Source organism: Ceratina calcarata, unplaced genomic scaffold, assembly GCF_001652005.2.
Source record: "Ceratina calcarata isolate Rehan_Ccalc_2016 unplaced genomic scaffold, ASM165200v1 scaffold576.2, whole genome shotgun sequence".
Lineage (NCBI taxonomy): Eukaryota > Metazoa > Arthropoda > Insecta > Hymenoptera > Apidae > Ceratina > Ceratina calcarata.
This window is the reverse complement of record NW_017176973.1, coordinates 186,485-198,600: the sequence shown is the minus strand read 5'-3', so window position 1 is coordinate 198,600 and position 12,116 is coordinate 186,485. Positions and strand designations below refer to the sequence as shown.

The following is a 12,116-nucleotide window of genomic DNA, read 5'->3' as shown; positions in this document are numbered from 1 at the left end:
AGTTTGATAATTATTATTTCAATGTTATTTAATTTCCTCCTGCAATTCAAAATTGTTTAATCTGCAGGCAAAGGGTTACTTTTTAGATTTCGCGACTGAGAGTAAATTGTAATCACCAAATTTTTACGTAGAATATATAAATGGTTTATGAACTGTTGCAAGCGCATAAATCCATTTGCATCGTGCCTCGTATACTAAAAGTTATTATTCGAATAGATAGTGGCTGTCCTTTAGCAATATGTGTACGAAGCAAGAAAAAGTACGCAAAAAATTCCGCAAAAATGCCTATAAAGGTCGTTTGCTAGGTTTCTATCGAGTCGCAGCGCGAAAAGCTCTGAATCTCGTCGCTGGATTATACGGTAGAAACCCTTTCACAATCGTCGGCCACGGACCGAGATTACTACGCGGACAACGTAATTAATCTCGCAATAACCAGCCTTATTTAGGAGACCTTTGTGCTCGTCGCGAATGACTTCTCGTTTAATTAACCACCGATCCGGTGTCTGACGCACTTGTCACGACCAGTATAGTAAATGCTAAAACGTTTTTAACTGTCAGCTGCGGTTGCATGTTCGCAGAGAGCCGTGTTTAATCACGCGAGAGACAAAAGATCTGATTGCAAGTTAAGAAAACGAGCCTGATGATTATTATTATATAAAATTGGCTTCCAATCGCGGACAACCTGCTCTTATCTTTGCAACAAATTTTGGTATTCTTATAACTCGAGTGAAGACGTTCTTTTCATATGGTAAATATGAATAACGCATCGCAAGTAGAAGGAAAGAAAAAACGAATTAGGTCAAGGAATTTAAAAAGCGATTTTCCGTTTTGCGTTAGCAATTAATACCGGCTTCACTTGTCTCCGGCCGTCACGTCGGCCATTAATTTCCGCACATCGGTGAATCACTGCTCTGAAAGCAAGATAAAAACGCTGGGAACGACGAAACTTTGCTCAAAGCGATGAATTACGAAGCAGTGTAATTTGACGATGCGTTAAGACCCTAAGACAACAGCGAACATTCTCAGATTATAGCAGGAAGCGGCATGTTCAAGCACAAAACTTAAAAGTTGAAAATATCCGTTTCATTACTCCGCGATAATTAGGTTTATAACGTTTAATTATACCGTGTCATAGAAACAGAAGATGATGAACAATCAAGAATAATAAATGTCGAAAGAAGTTGTTCCTTACCGAAGAAATATTCAACTACAAATTAGGGGACTCGTTTCGCCCTAGCCTAGGGCAATTAATCTTTGAACAATGCTGTAAATGTTAATATCGAATCTTTGTTCGTAACGTCTGCGCCAGCTGTGACGTCGACAACGTTAATTAACTGAATTCGTAGTGCAGACACTGAGAGGCGTGAACCAGTCGACGGCCGATGCTTTTTCACCGCGCAGACGCATGTATGCAGTTGTCTCGTACAATTCTCGTTCTTTTTTTATTTTCGCTGTACGATCCTTTGAAAATTTCACCATTCGTGGTGAAATTCGCATTTCGTAGAATTCCCTACATTGAAAATTTAATTAAACCCGAATTGTAATTAAAGTTCTCCCGAATTTTAGTGCCAGCTAAGGGGAAGAGAAGTACCACACACTGAGTTTACTTAAAATTTCATTCGGACGGATAACGAATCAGGTACTCGGCCGATTAGAATCTACTCTGCGAATCGTTTGTTTAAGTCAGATAATTAATTTTAATGTTGTAACGCGACAGAGGGAAGTAATTCAAAATTGTAATCGTAAATTGAAATCTGAAATGTTCGCTCAACTGGAAATTGATTAAAGGATGAATGTTTCGAAACGTTTACGTCCCTGTGATTGATAAGCAGTCGTTACATCATTGAGGGATCGTGGAATATTTCATTAATTATTAATTCTATATTATATTACATTTTCTTAAATGTTCCATCAACCAGTTGCAAACATTGGCGTGTCATCAACGATAATCCCGTACGAATTTACCGAATGACAAGACAAAAATGAACTCGAATAATATAATCAAATTGTGAGGACAGGCATATATTATATTTATAGCATATATTTACTTTAATATTTGCAAATTGAACATTCAACCGATTCGTACAAACATTCATTTTGTCAACTGATAACGAAATCATTTCATGGACGATGCTCCGATTGTGGAAATAATAATAATCAAACCAGTGATTGTATTTATCGGATAAGATATGTACGATGTAATAAAACATTGTTCTCGGACCGTAATTGTGTCGCCTTTCGGAAAGCTGCGAGTGAAGATACGCCGTCAAGTGTTGTGTCACGAGCAGAAGGGAATCGATATAGGTTCTCCATTGTCTCGAAACCGAACGGTTTTGCGGCGATTATGGGAACAGTTATGAGCAGCCAGTTGTTTCATCTCGTGTTTATGGTACTCCGGTCATTCTACTCGCCCGCGCAATACAATTTCTTGTCGACGCGATCGATTTTCATTTCATTATCGTATTTTTAATTCGAAAAAATGAAATGACCCGATAGAAGCAGTCAGCTGAAAAATTAAATTCTAGTCAAAATAAAAAATCTATTATTAAAATAAAAAAAACATGAAAAAATCAGCGCTGATGGAATTTATTCTTCTATTTTAATAAGTGGAAAGGATCGAAAATTGCAATAAACTCAAAATAATTTTTATAATTAATGTTTGTAGGGCGTAAATTAATATGAAACCGTGATATCAAGTGGGTTTTAATATTGCCCGTTAAGAGAAATATTAATTTTCTACCGAGGGCATCGTCGAAAACGTATTAAAACCGCTTTCTTTCAAAGCGTCCGGTAGAGCGTATTTGGATTTAGTCTTCGTTTTTTCGCTTGAGTTCCGTGAGAATAATTAACAGGAAAAATCGATGACCCGTGTATTCCGCTGTAAACACAGAACGTTTGCGTAGCCGCGAGAGAGTTGCTCGTTAAATCAATAATTTTGTTTGAACACATCATTGCGAGTTCCAAAATGCGTTGTTATATCCGTAATTCGTAAACATTTTTTTGATTCTACAGTTTCACGCTTCAGCGCTCGAGTTTTCTTTCTATCTCCGCGTCACACTGTTTAGTCACGAAGATTTCGTTTCCCTTTTTTCTGATTCATTTAGGTTCGCCGCGGTGTTAAAATTATTTTTTTAAATTAAAGGCACGTGGGATTAAACCGCGGAAAGAAACAGCCGCTTGAAGTGAAGCATAAGCTCATTTGCGTTTTTCCCCGCTTTGTTCTTTCACATGATTCTGTGTAATAACAGTTGAAGCATAAATATAAATAAGCTACTTCCGTCTAATTAATTGCACAGCCAGTTTTCTCCTGGATTAATAGTTGATGTGCCCGGATATATATCACTTAAGTAAATGTAAACAGTTTTTGTCTACAGTGATCGATAGTCCCTACGGTAATTTATAATTGGATAAAACAATTGCAAGAACCACTTTCCTATTCGTATCACGACATTGGGAGAAGGGAGTTAAATCCTTTCGAATAAAAGTCCTCGGAAGTCCATTTATCGATTCTTCGCAGTCATTAAGGAATGGTAACTTGGTTAAAGCGTGTCAAACTTTCTGTCTTTCATCGCAAGAGGTTTCCAGGAGATTTTCAGAACTGAACAACTAAAATTAACGCCGGCCGGACGAACTTCCCAAATCTTATTATAATCGTTATAAAATGAATATCAAATACTGGTCGGTCATTTAGGAAATTGATAATTTACAACAAGATTGGAAGATTGAAATAAAAGTATAAAACACGCGCATAGATCTTGGAATAAATTAAAAGAAAACAGTTCACTGTAATTCGCCGTTATACGTGTATCTACTTTAGAAGAAATTCTAACCAAACAGAGATAGTAAAAAGACGTACAATAATCTTTCTTATCGGCTCTGGTCCGGGCTTCCATTCAAATAATCCGATTAAATATTTAAGCACTTCTGAAATTCCAACGAAATGGAGAAGAAAATGCGCGCGCGATATGGGGCGACGATTCTCATCACGTACTCAGAAGAAAAAGATGCCAAGGAAGTATGCAGCACTTCCGCGAATCGATAGAGACATTTTTTCTGGTCAAAGTGAACGATCGCAACGCGCCGCTCTGCCAAGGGAATGCAATTCTATCCTCCTCTTCAGCTACGAGCACCCACCCTTGGACTTTCACCATCTTCAGCAGACCTCTTACAAATCAACGAAACCTGACAACCCGTCGTAAAATTCAAACTCGTTAGCGCTCCTCGGAACGCCTCACCCTTTGAAACCGAGCTCATTCATCCCCCCTTTTTCATTCTCGCCGTCGCCTGTTGAATAAAGTCTTTGAAAATTTCTCCTGATTCCTTTTACATAATTTATACAAATATTCGTTTGAAAACAAAATGATCATTTTCTGTCCTATTCAGTTCAATGTCATTCTATGTAATATAAACTGATAAATCCGTACCATTAAAATAATGAATTAAGACTGAATAATGAATGTTACATGTGTATTATAAACGATTATTGTTAAATCGAGAAAATTGTACTGTCAGCATTGATTAATAAAAATTGAGATGCTTTTCATAAAAATTGAGACGCTTTCGTCAGCGCATTGAACCCTTTGTCTCGCGACAAAGGGGTTCCCGGCTTACAAGCTTTCGGCACGAGCTACATAAAAGCCGAAATGCGACGTGAAAGTGTGAATTATTTTAACTACCTGGCAACGAAAGGTGGCAATGTATAACATCGTGAGAACTTCGAAAGTTCACGGGGGTGTAACGGGAAGAAAATTCGTCGTGGTTCTTGTAGTCAAGCAGATACGCGCGTATAATCAACTTCTCGGTTAAATTACGTTTGACACTAGGACAAAGGTACGGGTTAATCATGAAACATTCCCTCGAACTCGTACACGCCCGGATTAGAGTGCTGTTCTACAAGTACATACGCGTGCATTCTACATACGTATGTATACGGGTTGCACTCTTCTATGTACAGTGGAAAATAAATTCGAATCTGCCGTCCGATGCAAACATGAGAATCCAATTCTCTTTCGATATTTAGAGATCAGCTCAATATACGTTGTCAGTCTAATTAATAATAAGATTTAAATAAGGAATATAACCTTTAATTATTTTTATTTTTAATTATTCCTTATTAAATGTTTGATCTTTTAAGACATTGATGCAAAGAGAACATTAAAATAATGAATTAAGACTGAATAATGAATGTTACATGTGTATTATAAACGATTATTGTTAAATCGAGAAAATTGTACTGTCAGCATTGATTAATAAAAATTGAGATGCTTTTCATAAAAATTGAGACGCTTTCGTCAGCGCATTGAACCCTTTGTCTCGCGACAAAGGGGTTCCCGGCTTACAAGCTTTCGGCACGAGCTACATAAAAGCCGAAATGCGACGTGAAAGTGTGAATTATTTTAACTACCTGGCAACGAAAGGTGGCAATGTATAACATCGTGAGAACTTCGAAAGTTCACGGGGGTGTAACGGGAAGAAAATTCGTCGTGGTTCTTGTAGTCAAGCAGATACGCGCGTATAATCAACTTCTCGGTTAAATTACGTTTGACACTAGGACAAAGGTACGGGTTAATCATGAAACATTCCCTCGAACTCGTACACGCCCGGATTAGAGTGCTGTTCTACAAGTACATACGCGTGCATTCTACATACGTATGTATACGGGTTGCACTCTTCTATGTACAGTGGAAAATAAATTCGAATCTGCCGTCCGATGCAAACATGAGAATCCAATTCTCTTTCGATATTTAGAGATCAGCTCAATATACGTTGTCAGTCTAATTAATAATAAGATTTAAATAAGGAATATAACCTTTAATTATTTTTATTTTTAATTATTCCTTATTAAATGTTTGATCTTTTAAGACATTGATGCAAAGAGACTAATACAATTTTGTCATTTTTAGTCAGATTTATCCTAAAATTTAAACAGAATTTTCCTAAATTATATAAATTTCATTTTATATCATAATATAAACGAAATAAGTAATGGAATAATTGTATTGTGTCTGATTATTAATTTTGACGATTTTGGATGTTAAATGTTTGTTCTCTCTTCACTCATGTCATAACATTTCCTCGATGTGCGTTTCTATGTCCAAATTGACTGAATAATAATCTTATATTACAACTAAATTTGAATAATTAGTGCTGGCGATGCATATCTAAATAGCACCTGAAAGTTAAATAATCCTTTGAAGAGCAACGTGGTAATTAAGCCACCTCGATTTGTAACATTTGACTGTGTATTCACTAGTCTTCTCTCTCGTTCAGTAAACCACAATTCGGGCAGGAAAAACATGATCAACGACTGTTCAAGACTTAACTATCGTTAATTAGAATATTTATTCTGAAAAAGCACGTCACCGCACGTGTTTTTCAGTACACCTACAATAATTCGTCATACCTAAAGTAGCAAAAGGAAAGTATTTACGATATTTTAATAAATATCAACTATAAATTTGGGAAACTGCTCGATATTATTATAATCTTTATAATTAATGCGATCTTCATAAAAATTGAAGAAACGAAGCAAGTTGGAAGGAATTCTTACAGGGAGAAAACACTCATCAAATCTTAGTCAGCATGATTAGAAAATTTAAAAGATGAAACAAAAAATAAAATTGATCAATCATATCTACAAACAAAAATCTGATAAACCTAATAAATTATTGAATGAACTAATATTACGTAACATTACGTAACATTATCTAAATTGTTTTTTTTTAATTCAACTGTGTTTGAACCGCGTCGCGCAAGACTCACAGTTGAGACGAAAAGACCGAAACGACAGATGTCCGCATGTCGGCAAGAAAAGACACGCGCGTAGACAGTGGCTGACCCTAACCCGGATGAAGTAGAAGAAAGAGCGGCCGCGGCCCGAGAAAAAAACTGGATTAAAATTAATGGAGGTGGAAAATCGCGAAAGTTTTCAGCGTATAGCAGCGCAAAAATTCCATCAGGATTCGAACCCGAGCCAACTCGGACGCCGCGAAATCGTTTCCGCAGCGTTTTTATCGCCACTCCTACCCTGTTCGATCCCGCGATTGGATACTCTCGTTTTTTCCCAGCTTTCCCAACCGATCCTCGCTTTTCGATAGATCGCACTGTGAGTACGCACTCGGCGCGCTCGTATTCATTGTAACAAATACTGACGTCACTACTGTCGGACAATCCAGGCGAGTCTACGTTCCGAGCAGAAAAAGATCGCGCGCGATTTGATACGTCCTCCACTCCCATTTATGCGACATGACGTCGCGAATGCAAGGCCGATTGTATTATCCAACTTTACACATGTAACACCTCAGTTGACAAGTGTATACGATGCTTCCGGTGGATTTCTAGCAAAGAGAGAGAAACGAACGCAGATTCCTGACGTGTCATAAACGGAGGAGTCATAAATCCGATGAAGAAGAAAGTTAGCTACATCCGAAAGAACGAATGCAGTTGTTGTTGCGACAAAGATTGATATACGAGGACGATCACCCCAAACACTTTACACACGCGAAGATCGCGCCAAAGCCAAATTCTGTCCGTGTTCAGTTAGTTATACTACACGCATTGTACAAATGTGTTAGGAAGCTCGTTACAGGCATTGTAACATTCCTGTCTTAACCAGACTACATCGAATATTAAAATAGTACTTCGTTCATTTCGTTCGATTTTTATCAATCGTTTCGTAACAGAATCCTCTGTTCCTAGTCTATATTTTTTACCCTAATTCTTCTTTGTAATAATCTATCCGCGTATGACGCGCGATTACGAAAATTTTACTATGGAAATCACTGAAAGAAAATTGCCACTCACGGGGTCTGAAGATGTACACATATTTGTGTAGATACGTTCCATCCACGTCGAAGCTGAAGAAAAACGGAACCGCGTAAAATCACACGAACTCGCACTGGAACAACGGAGACGCGCGTAAAATGAAAATGAAAATCAGCGACTCTGTGAACGACGAATATACTGGCGAACGAACGAAAGATTCACCTCGAGGCACCTCTGGCCAGTCGCGAAACGCGAACCAAACCCAACTGAAGTGCGACGTTTCTGTACTTGCGACCGCACCCCCGCTGCCACCCCCCTACCCACCCGCGCACGCGTTTCGCCCCGAGTTGCCCGCGTCTTCTTCAGCTTCTACGAAGCTTACCCGTGATTAGCCACTGAACCGTCTCAGAATTATCGAAATCGAAAGTTTTCGGGGTAGTTCCGAAAGGAGAACCCGTACGCGTCGAATATTGAATGCTCGAAACGGATCTTCTGATTCAACTGAATGAACATGGAACCATCGTGCCATGTTCTAATATAATTCAGCTTCATCAAGTATCAATAGATTTATATTTAACATAAATCAATTAATTGAATTTCGTTACGTCGGAGCATTGAAATTTTTCTTACTCGTCATTCGTCCGGTCGAGGGAAGAATAATAATAAATTATAATAAGAATACATTGCAGCAAATGCTTTCACAGTGATTACAGAACCAAAGTTACGAGACGGATTAATCTCCAGAAGCCACGTTATTTACAAAACAAGATGCCTTTCTCTCTGAGGGAGTTGAGTTTGGTATAATCTTCCCTCCAACTTCGCGACACGTTTCAAGTTCCGACGAAGACACTATAACCAATGTTCTTCAATAATCCAACTAGTGATTCCGAATTATTTACAAAACTGTACTAAATAATTTATTTAAAAATACTTCCACGAAAGTTGAATTATTAACTAACAATTTGCGAATCATTTAAATTCTGTGGTTTCTCGTAATATCTTACGCACGATGTGTGATACGATTTACATTCGAATGCAATTGTGTTACTGAAAATGAAGAATGTGCAACGCGTAGGAATGAAACGCAAAGAATGCGAGTTGATATGTGTGATACGAAATGCAGAATAGAAAGCTTGACACCAGGGCAGAAATGTTAAAGTGGAAGTAAGTGTTTGTAGGGAAGTGGCGAGCGCGAAATAAAATATTGGCAATCTTTAAGAGAGAAGAAGTGAAATGAAAAACATGCCACGAGACCACTTAAATTACGCTCATAAATAATTCAGCTATTAATCACTCAATGCTTGGAGTACCCTTGAAGAGATAATTTGACGTAAATATTGTAGGTACACAGCGTTTAATAAGATAGAAAGTAGAAAACTGATTATAAATTCACTTTTAAGAGATGCCGAATAGTTCGGCTCAGAGGCTCGCCGAATTGCAGTCATAATTCTTGCATGATAAACGAGACCGAGAACGCCTTTTAAATATTAACATCCGATCCGTTCCAAGATGGATCCGAACGACTTTAGGAATACGAAATGAGGGTTTAATGGTTTCGACGTATGATTGTAACATCATCTGAAATAACTATTTCTATTCTTTTATTACGTACAGTGATTCTATTCAAAGTTACACATACATACCTAGTCAATTTCCGAAGTGCGAAGTTCTTCACCTTCTCAATCACCTATTTTTCTTCATGCGTGCATTTCTCGTACGATTAAATTGCGATGAAAATGCCGAACGTCCGTAGAAAGCAATATTTGGAACACTATACCGAGCATTAATTAACGAAAACAATAATCCTGCGTTCAAACTGATTATTGAAACATAAATACGCATATCGATTAAATTCCACATAACCGAACGTGTTTGAGAACAATATCAAGCGAAAATACTAAAATTAATACTTATTTAATTTCTAATCCCCGCACGCGACGACGTGACCCTTCGTACTATCTAAAAGATTGATAGGCACGTACACCCACTTGCACCCGCTACGTGTAGATCGGGCGTCGTGAATAGCAAACAATGTTTACATTGTCGAAGCCGAAGACAAAGAAAACAAGTGTATAACATTTTCGAGAGAACATAATGACCTAATATTTTTATACAAGTTCCTAGAGATTTTCGTTCATTTAGAAAATCATTAGAATATAGAATTACGAATTACTAAAGGATTCTTGTACGGATTAATAAGCTAAGAATTCTTTAATAGAATTAATCTTTTAAACTCTGTATAGTTAAATTTATTATACAAAAATCATTAATTTTTGTAGAAAATGAATATTGTAAATATAAAAATTAAAAATCTACTGCTCTATAATTTGAGTTTTGTTAATTTTTCTCGATTTGCCTCGTTCACAGCAATAGTTATCTGATGAAAGCTTAGCATGGGAACATGAAGCTCTTATTGGCTGATCGTGTATAGCAACACCTCCCTAACCGCTATGAAAGCTTGTAGAAATTTTAGCCGCTCTGATTAATAACGACGTTTAACGAGCATTTGCTAAATGTTAATACTCGGTATTGAATATAACTGATCAACGAAATGGAATCAATCCAAACGAAGTTGCGAATTAATTTTCAGTTAATGACATCGTTCGGTTGGATCGTCTTTCACGCAGGGAATGATAAATATTCCACAGTATCCGTGCGCTTTCGCACAGTTCACTACCTCACGGGAAATCCTGCATTTCCCTATCGCTCTCCCTCCAGCAATCTAGCGAGATTTTTATCCATTTTTCGAATCGTGTGTGCTCGGCCCGCTTAACGTTCCAGGGATTCAAAAGGATTGCGTTAGACATTCCAATTTTCCGAGATTCGACGATTGGACATCACGCGACTACTACGTTTTCGGACAATGGGAAAGAAAAATTTATTAGGTAATAAAAACCGTCCCTTTCACCTCTTGCATTAAATTACGTACTGTGTTCTTAAAACGATTGATTGAAATTGCTTATAAAACTGTCATATATATTTTATTGAAATGAAAAATGTTTTTTAAATTAAACATGCAGCGATTTATTAAACTGTTTTAAATTAAAAAATAATATTTTATCAATTCTTCATTACATCCTGTACATATAAGATGACTGATGTAACGTCTGAAGGTTTCTGCACGCATACGAAATTTGAAAACAGGATTAGAAATGAATATGCCAGGTATGGTTCTCTTCTGCACGAGGCACCGATAATAAGCACCGTCTGCATATTGCGTCATCCTCGCGATAAGATCTAATGTGATTATGATAATGGAAACTCGGGAAACGACACGGCGCGGTGGCGTCGTCCCCATGAACATTTCACGATCAAGCTGGCTAGACCTGCCGTAGCGCGCGGTGCACGCGAAGATAACATCTCGACGTTGATCATTCTTTGGCGCAGAAAATGTATTCACCATGTTATAAGTTTAATTTAGTAGAAAATGCCATGTAGCAAAAATTTTATAATAATGTCAAGCGTCATGTACTGTAGATATATGCATAATTTTATGCATGATTAAACTTCAAATATTTATTATGTCACAAGACGTACACATTACTATGGTACAGATGAAAATTCTGTTGCTTAGAAAATATACAAGTGATCTATTCTTTATTTTGATTATTCAAACAGCTGAATAATTTTTCTATTATAAATTCATTGCACAGGTACTCAAGTTAATAACTTTATATGTTGATATCTCAAAAACCAGTTTTATTCTTTCCTTCTTACAAAAATAAAGCTAATAAGGTTTTTTATGAATTAGAAATTCAAAACGCGAGTAAAATTATTATAGGTATCTACGTTTATTATGATTAAAAGTACTATGGTGCATAGGAGCGAAGCATAGGAATAAGCGACACAGCCATAGGAATAACAGTAAGCTTCTTATGGTGTATAAAATGTTTTTAAGCCTGGAGTGCAATACGACCGTCTGGCCGGAAATGCAGAGCAACTTATCTACGAGGGGTGGTACCTACACGAGAAAACAACAAACGATATTTTTCGCAGCGTCAGCCTACTATACATGATAGTTTTTATTCATGATGCCCTTGGCGCGAAGTTATGCCTCTTATTCTCGTACTTCTTACACTCATGGGGTCTTTCATCATATTTTTATGTTCTTGGGAAACCCCACAGTTTTTCTCAGTGAAATGTAGCGATGTACCCGGAATAATCGCGGTACCTCAAAATCGTAATTCAGAAACGCGAAAGTGAACCCGTCTGTTGTGAGACTACAGTTTCGACTATTTTAAACGGAAAGAAAATTAGTTAATACAAATTTAACTCTAGATTGCCTAAGGAAGTCATTTTGACTGCTTTTGGGCAAATGTACAAATAATAATGCATAAATTATTTTTTTTCCC

The 12,116-nt window shown here is 37.2% G+C and overlaps 1 protein-coding gene across 1 annotated transcript in view; it reads right to left on the bottom strand.

Moving 5' to 3' along the window:
- The window catches only part of Nmdar2 (glutamate ionotropic receptor NMDA type subunit 2), a 198,351-nt gene extending 190,336 nt beyond the window's left edge, over positions 1–8,015 (bottom strand). Inside the window, exon 1 of the mRNA XM_026817405.1 lies at positions 7,804–8,015. The gene's annotated coding sequence lies outside the window, so the exon portion shown is untranslated. The remainder of the gene's footprint in view (positions 1–7,803) is intronic.
- Positions 8,016–12,116: the final 4,101 nt, after the last annotated feature.